The 8,378-nt window shown below is 47.5% G+C and overlaps 1 pseudogene; it reads left to right on the top strand.

Moving 5' to 3' along the window:
• The first annotated feature begins 4,351 nt into the window (after positions 1-4,351).
• Positions 4,352-5,041, top strand: LOC142446000 (large ribosomal subunit protein eL8 pseudogene; annotated as a pseudogene).
• Positions 5,042-8,378: the final 3,337 nt, after the last annotated feature.

Genomic DNA, 8,378 nt, shown 5'->3' with positions numbered 1-8,378 from the left:
ATTAACCCCACATGTGTTTATCGGCCAGGTTGGCACAATAAAGTAACTACCTCAATCCACCCCTTGCCAACCTGGCACCTGTACATAATTCTTGAGCTTCATGATTGCACAATAAACTAACTACCTCAATTACCAAAGACTTTCAGCACAAATTTCCAAGCCCTGCCTACTCCTCTAGATTGGTTTTTTAGGGCTTCCCTAACAGAGCACCACAAATGGGGTGGGGGCTCATCAGAACAGAAGTGTGTGGCCCCACCGGTCTAGGAGTCCATGATCAGGACATCCGCTATGTGGATTCCTCTCGGGGGCTCTGAGGGCAGCTCTGTTTCATGTCTCTCTTCCTGCTTCTGGCAGTCACTGAGGGTCCTTGGTGCTCCTGGGCTCCATTCCCACACAATCATCTTCCGTCTCATGGGTGCTTGAGGCCAGGACTTCCGAATTTCTTTGGAGGGAATCTAATTTAAGCCATACCATCCACCAATGCTCAGCATAAACATGGTTCTCAAATGTGGTGAACTGCTGGTTACTCCAACTATCTTCACTCCCGTGGTCATCTCGTCCTTGGACAACTTTTCCTTCCCCATTTGCATGCCTAGTGTCTAGGGACTCATCCGTACCTTCCACAGATGGATGTTCATGGATCAGCCACTATGCCAATCCCTATAAACAAAGCTTACATCATCCCTTTGGTCACAGAGTTTGTATTTTATGGATTTTTTTAACTCAGTATGCAGCTAAATATCACAGCTTTCCCCGACATCCAGCCACCCTTCCTTAAAAGTAAGGCCCTTCCCCTATGTTCCCTGTAGTTCTCAAAGATTGTCTTATCACAGAACTTCCAACATGGCATTACGTCCTATACTCTCTCCCCTCTCCTTTCTCTTTCTCACCGCCCTCTTCCTCTTTGCCTGTATTACTCTTCTTCCTCTCTTCACGCCCCCTCTCCCTGTCACAGACAGCCATCTTCTTTGTCCTCCCTTGGAGTTTATGAGGCCGATCCTTGAAATGAGAAGGTGACTACTTCCCAACAGATAAAAGAAAGCCTTTCTTTTCCCAGCAGATAATTAATTTGTGTCAGTTGCGGGTTGTGGAGTATAATTGAGGCCAAGGGCTTAAGAAGGCCCTGAGAAGGAATTAGACACGTAGTCACACCAGGGGGAATGTCTCACTCACTTTCGTGTCCCTCCCTGGAGGGTGAGGTTAGCAAGCCCTGCCCCAAGCTGGGGAGCAAAGAGCTAGCTTCTCAGCCTGTTAAGGAGCCCCGTCCAGGTACAATGTTCACTGACCACCCAGTGAGCAGAACTACAACTTCCTTGGACCAGGCAGGTGTAATCAGAAGTCGGATGACAAATCGGAACCTTTGGGTTTAAATCCTAGACCTGTCATTTTACTAGATGAAGGATTTCAACACATTTCTTAGCCTCTAATATCCTCTGCTTCCTTGAACGTCAGTGTTATCGGTTACACATGTATGCCTTTCCTCCCTGGGATGCTCTGGAAGTACAATATGGTCAGAGCTTGGAAGCCTGGCTAGACTGTAGAAGGGGATTGCTCTGTGTGCATTCACACTTGTCTTGACTTTGGGCTAAGGAAAAGCTGGACACTGGAGACAAGTTCTTCAGGAGCTTAAGGTTTAAATCTGGTAACATCACATTTGAAGAAATGAACCCTCTTACTGGCATATGGTGACCACAGGTGAGATCCTGCAACCAGAAGTCATCTCAGTATCCCCGCGTCCCAGGCCCTTGTCCAGCTCTAACGGGTTTAGAGGTCTTGATAAGTCCATGTTCTTTTACGGCATGCTATTTCTGTTTTTCTGGTTTTGTTTTTAATCATTTTATTGGGGGCTCTTACAGCTCATATCATTCCATACATCAAATGTGTCAAGTGTATTTGTACATATATTGCCATCCTCATTTCCCAAACATTTTCTTTCTACTTGAGCTCTTGGTATAAGCTCCTCTTTTTTCACCCTATCTCCCCACCCTCCCAACCTCTTATATCCTTGATCAAATATATGTTGTTATTGTTATTTTGTATATTACACTGTCCATTGTCTCCCTTCACCCACATTTCTGTTACTCATCCCCTTTGCAGGGGGTGTATATTTCCAATGTTGCAATGGGTTCCCCCTTTCTCTCCCTTCCCCCTCCCTGTCCATCCCCGTACCTTCATGATATGGCATTCCGCTTCTTAATCTACATAAGGGCTATTGGGTGTTGGAACAAGGAGAATTGTCCTAGATCATGATTGTACTCCTCAGAAACCTTAGAGGGAAAAAAAATCAAGAAAATAGGGTCCCTGAGAAATAGCTTTCAAGAGAAAGTGTGAGCCATGCTGCCTGAGTTATATGTGGAGAATCACAGTGAAGATTGTTGGTGGTGGTGGTAGATACTGTTGGGTCCCTTCTGACTCAAAAATGACTCTGTAGACAGCAGAACAAAACACTGCGTGGTCCCAAGCCATACTCACAATTGTTGTTCTGTCTGTGCCCAAGAGGGCAGATTAGCACAATGCACCTCATAAAACTTTGATCAAAAGGAGAACTAAAATTTCATGTAACTGAGTATGGCCCAAACACACCTGAGGACAGAAGCCTACTTTTGTAGAACTCACATGAAACTCCTGTGCTTATTTGGTGCCCCCAAGAACATGCAGTGGGTGCATGTAATTAGGCAATCTCCTGGCTTCTTCCATGCCAAACACTCTGTGCACGCCATGAAACTCATGTTATGACAACCACACACATTGAGGTATCCAACTTCACACCAAGGATTTCTCATTGGTCAGTGCTGAGTTGCTTTGAACTGTCCATGGGAGACTGTTGGCAGCTCACCACCTTCCCAGTTATACCTGGCTTATACTTAGGAGACGTTTGGCTGGTTTTCCCTCAGTAGGTGACATCTGACATAGGGAAGGTCAGGGAAGCTGGGATTCCAGCAGATAGGAGCCCCAGGTGGGTGATTCATAACTGCAGGTGCTGGCATGTGGCACATATTGCAAACTAGGCCCACCCAGGCACAATGTGTGCTGAGTCCCAGGGAACTTGGAGCAGGTGTGCTGAGCCCCAACCTGTGGAATGAATACCCGGTAAGGGAGATAAGCCAAGCAATACTACTCAGCCTTTCCTACATGAAAAAAAAATATATATATTGAGCACATTGTTGTAGTTAAATCATTTCCTGTCAACTTGAGAAGGGGTGGAGTCTAGTCTGTCAATCAGGTGATAGTTTGATGACCACATTTGGAGGCATGAAAGAGATAAATAGCTCACTGGAGGCCAGATACTCTGCTTGCCTCCCTGTGAGACATTCCTGTTGACAAGCCAGATGGAGCTACACTGATGAAACCAGAGCCCTGGAGCCAGAGAAGCCATGTGGAGACTCAAAGCAGCACTGCGATGCTTCTGCCACAAGACTTTCCACCGCCTGGCCTGTGATCTTCCTGCATTCTGCATAACTGCTCGTGTTGCCTGAGTCTGAGGAGGGATTTATAGACTGGTTTCAGACATATGAGCTAATAGTAGACTTACAGACTTGATCTGGACTGGGTTGGGATATTTTCTTAATATAGAATTGCTCTTTTCCACAAAGTTCTTTCTTATACACATCTGAGTGTCTCTGGATTTGTTTCTCTAGTCAACCCAGACTAACACGCACGTGAATTGTGCCAAGTACTGTCCTGGTTCCTGGAGGTACAGAGGTGACTCACACAGTGTGCGCCCCCGCAGGACCCCCGAGTGCGGGAGGGAGGAGCAAGCGGTAGCTTGCAAACAAACAGGCAGCAGCAGCTCTTCGCAGGCATTGGTGCATAGTTGTCACCCGAGAATTTGTTAACAATTTAGATCCTTGGCCTCCACCCCAAATCTGGAAGGTCAGAATCTATGGGGTGAGGTCCAAGTGTGTGTATATTATATGTGACTAGATTGGGAAGTTACTGGGTGACCTTGGTCTGGCTAATGGGAAAAACATGCACTTTGGAGTCAGCATATTGGCTGGGTGGTGACCTTGTGCAAGTCAGCCCATCTCTCTGAGGGCTCATTTCTTTATTGCTCATGCTCATGGGTCTGTGGGAGCATAGATCTTGGCACAGGGTGTGGAGTGCCGAGCAGAGTCTAGCAGGAGCCAGGAGCTCAGCAAGTGGGACCATTCTGTGAGTCTTCGTTCAAGTACAGTAGAAATGGAGAAGAGAAAGGATAGCAAGCAGCAAGTCCACCTTCCTAGCCCTCTCCTCAGAGTTTCGGGAAGGAGCCAGGTAAGACTCTGAACATGTCTGCCACCTGCCAGGGCAGGGCACTCACGAGTATTGCTCCTGGCATAAAGATAGGCCATTTCACTCTTTCGTGCAGCCAGCCAAGATGCCGATAGGGAAGAAGGCTAAGGGCAAGAAGGTGGCCCCGGCGCCGGCCGTCGTGAAGAAGCAGGAGGCCAAGAAGGTGGTGAACCCCCTGTTCGAGGAGCGGCCCAAGAACTTCGGCATTGGCCAGGACATCCAGCCCAAGAGGGACCTCACCTGCTTCGTCCGGTGGCCTCACTACATCCGGCTGCAGCGCCAGCACACCATCCTGTACAAGCGGCTGAAGGTGAGGCCTGCCATCAAACAGTTCACCCAGGCCTTGGACCGGCAAACAGCCACCCAGCTGCTGAAACTGGCCCACAAGTACCGGCCGGAGATGAAGCAGGAAAAGAAGCAGCAGCTGCTGGCCCGGGCCGAGAAGAAGGCTGCCGGCAAATGGGACGTGCCCACCAAGAGGCTGCCTGTCCTGCGAGCGGGGGTCAACACCGTCACCACGCTGGTGGAGAACAAGAAGGCTCAGCTGGTGGTGATCACGCACGATGTGGACCCCATTGAGCTGGTGGTCTTCCTGCCGGCCCTGTGCCATAAAATGGGGGTCCCCTACTGCATCATCAAGAGCAAGGCCCAGCTGGGGCGTCTGGTGCACAGGAAGACCTGCATCACCGTCACCTTCACACAGGTGAAGTCGGTGCTCTTTGAACGGAGGGGTTTTAACAGGGAAGGGTTATGCAAGGGGCCCTGGTAGTGGCAACAACTAACCGAAAGTTGGGCAGCTTGAACCCACTCAGCAGATCCATGGGAGAAAGGCTTGACAACCTACTCCCGTAGAGATTCACGACCACACACCAAAAGCAAGCCCACTACCAGCTAGGCAGTTCCAATACATGGGGTTTCTATGTGAGTCCAGGTAGACTAGAGAAACAAATCCAGAGACACTCGTAAGTATGTAAGAGAGAGCTTTATATCAAAGAGTAATTGTACATGAAGAAAGCAGCCCAGCCCAGATCAAGTCTGTAAGTCCGACATTAGCCCATATGTCTGATACCAGTCTAGAAATTCCTCTTCAGACTCACACCACACATGCAATGATGCTGAATGCAGGAAGATCACAGGCCAGTGGGTGGAAAGTCTGGTGGATACAGTGGTGGTGGAAGCATCTCAGTGCTGGTGTGGGTCTCCACGAGGCTCCTCTAGTCCCAGGGCTCTGGTTCTATCAGCTTAGCTCCATGTGGCTCACCCACTGGAATATCAAGCAGAGAATGTCTCCTGCCTCCAGTGAGGAAGATGAGAGTTCCCACAATTCTCAGGAGAAGGCCATGTCCACACAGAGGCCTCATTGGCTACGACCTGATTGACAGGGTAGACCCTCTCCCTTCTCAAGTTGACAGGAGATTATGTAGTGCTACCGTTTCTAAGACTGAAATCTTTGTAGACACACATTTCCACAGCACACCACACCATTCTCCCCCAGAGAAGCTGACAGATTCCAACCACCAACCTATGGAGGATTTCTACTCTACTCTAGCTCATGGGATTCATCAGTTATGTGACTGGACTTCTTCCCAAATTCCCAATTCCCTGTTTAGGCAATTCCTTTAGATTAGCGGTTCTCAACCTGTGGGTCAGGACCCCTTTGAGGGTCCAAAGACCCTTTCACAGGGGTCGCCCATTCACAACAGTGGCAAAATTACAATTATGAAGTAGCAGCGAAAATAATTTTATGGTTGGGGAGGGGGTCACCACAACACGAGCAACTGTATGAAAGGGCCACGGCATTAGGAAGGTTGCGAACCAGTGCTTTAGATAAGCTGACAACTTTTAGTAACAGCATTAACTTCTTCCAACAGTTATCAATTGCCCACGAACCAGTAGGATTGGCTTCACTAGGGCTTTAAGACGAAGGAATGGACATTTGATGACTCTTCCAACCTTAATCTAGGGCTATGCAAACAATAGGTACTCAATACCAAGCCTTGGCTAAATGATCGTTGATCTGTTGCAGCTGGGAGGGCAGATGCCAGCTGTGGCTGTTTTGTCTTCAATTTGGGTTCATTTCCACCTTTAAAGAGCTTGTGCATTATTATATTATCACATTATGCAAGCCAAATATGCGAAAAAGACAGATAGTTAACAAACAGACTAGTAGATTAGGAATTGCCTGTGGGATTCATCCTAATAAACCAGCTTACTTATCTGCCTGTGATCAGGGCCTTGAATCTTTATCATTCAGCCGACTGAAGCAACAGACCAGGTTCCCAGAGGAGTAGAACGGGATTTCAATTACATATCCATTTTTTTTTATCACTTCACTGAAATAACATGGGCTCCCTGGCTCTAAATTGCTAAAAACCAGTTTAAGTTAAGGAGACAAATAGACACTAATTACAGAGCAAAGTGGAGTCCAAAGCATCAAGGCACTTGGCTTAGAAATACCTTCCCTGACTCCCGCCAATGGAGAGCCTGGGAACTTTCAAGTCTCCTCCAATGCGTCTCGCACTGCAGAAACTTCTCCTACCAGTGGGAAGGAATGTTAGGGAGGGAGGTACAAAAGAGAATTCTCTTCTCTATGGAGAGAAGTTTGGATGTTTCACTTTTAGCCCTGGGAAGCTATTAAATCGAAGACAACGACACGTGTTTCTTTTATATAATAATCTGTATGGCGGTCTATAGTCGTACCTGTCCGGAGGCGCCCTCTCAGAGCTCACTAGGACTGCACCTTCCTGGTGCAAAGAGGGAAATGCATGGGCATCCGACGAGCCAGCAAAGCTCCAGTTCCATGACCTTGGACAAGTCACGCCACCTCTCGAGCTTTAGCTTCCTCCTTTGTGCAATGGGATCCAGGGGTGCTGGTAAATATCGAATCCCTTCTCTAGAAGGGCTGGCACATTTGAGTGATGCAGTTGGCATAAACAATAGTGATGGGCTACCAGAAGGAGATAGTGAGTCTTCAGCTCGCTCACTTTGGACACACGATCCGGAAAGACCAAGCCCTGGAAGATTAAAAGAACATTGTGTTTGGTAAAGTCAAGGGCAGCATGTCTGCGTGAAACCTTCAATGAGATGGGTTGACACAGTCACCGCAATGATGGGTTGAAACACACAATAATCACGAAGATGGCACACGACCGAGCAGCGTTTTGTTTTAGTATATGTGGTAGTGACATGATTTGATGTCAGCTTAAAGATATGTGAAAGTGTAGGGGTGATATGCAATCTGTCAATCAGGTCACAGCCTCGTGGTGCCTCCTTGTGGGTATGGCCTTCCGGTAAGAAGGGTCCTAGGAGCGCCCCCTTCTCGCTCTCTGCCTTCACTTTCCTGCTGGCTGACCCTGATTACTGCCAGAGCCACTGCCATTGGATCCACACAATTTTGTACCCACCGGCCAGTGATCTTCCTGCATTCTGCATCATTGTATGTGGCAGTGTGAGTCTGAAGAGGGACTTATGGACTTGAGTACCAGACATATGGACTTGAGTTGGACTTGGCTGAGATGTTTCCTTGATATGTAATTGCTCCTTGATATAAAGCTCTTTCTTACACATATATGAGTGTCACTAGATTTGTTTCTGTAGTCTACAATACTCATAAGTCCACTAAAGGTTGGAAGCAACTCCACAGCTAGTAATAGCAACAATGGGGAGGGGCAGTTCTTATATGTAGTTTTTGTCCATTTCTATGGTATACATTTACTACTTGTCTGTCATTTTGTCCTACTGCAGTGGTGTGCATATCACTGTGTTGTTGGCAGCTATCCCATCATTATTCCAAATACCAGCCGGTCACCTGTGGTGAACAGGTTTTGGCACAACTTCAGAATACAAACAAACTCGAAAAAAAGAGGGCTGTCTACTTCTGAGGATTAACCACTGAAAACTTCATGAATAACAGCATAGCGTTACCAGATAGAGTGCCAGAAGATGAGCCCCTCGGGTTGGAAGGAATTTACAATACGATTGGGCAAGAGCTTTCCTCTTAAAAGAAAGTTCCCTTAAATGACTTGAATGGACTATGCCTTGCAGGATGTTCCTTTGCTGATGGAGTATGACTCAAAGTGAGAAGAAACAGTTGCAAAGGTCCACTG

The sequence above is a fragment of the Tenrec ecaudatus genome, chromosome 4 (genome assembly GCF_050624435.1).
Source record: "Tenrec ecaudatus isolate mTenEca1 chromosome 4, mTenEca1.hap1, whole genome shotgun sequence".
NCBI classification, from domain to species: Eukaryota; Metazoa; Chordata; class Mammalia; order Afrosoricida; family Tenrecidae; genus Tenrec; species Tenrec ecaudatus.
This window is presented reverse-complemented; position numbering and strand designations above follow the sequence as displayed.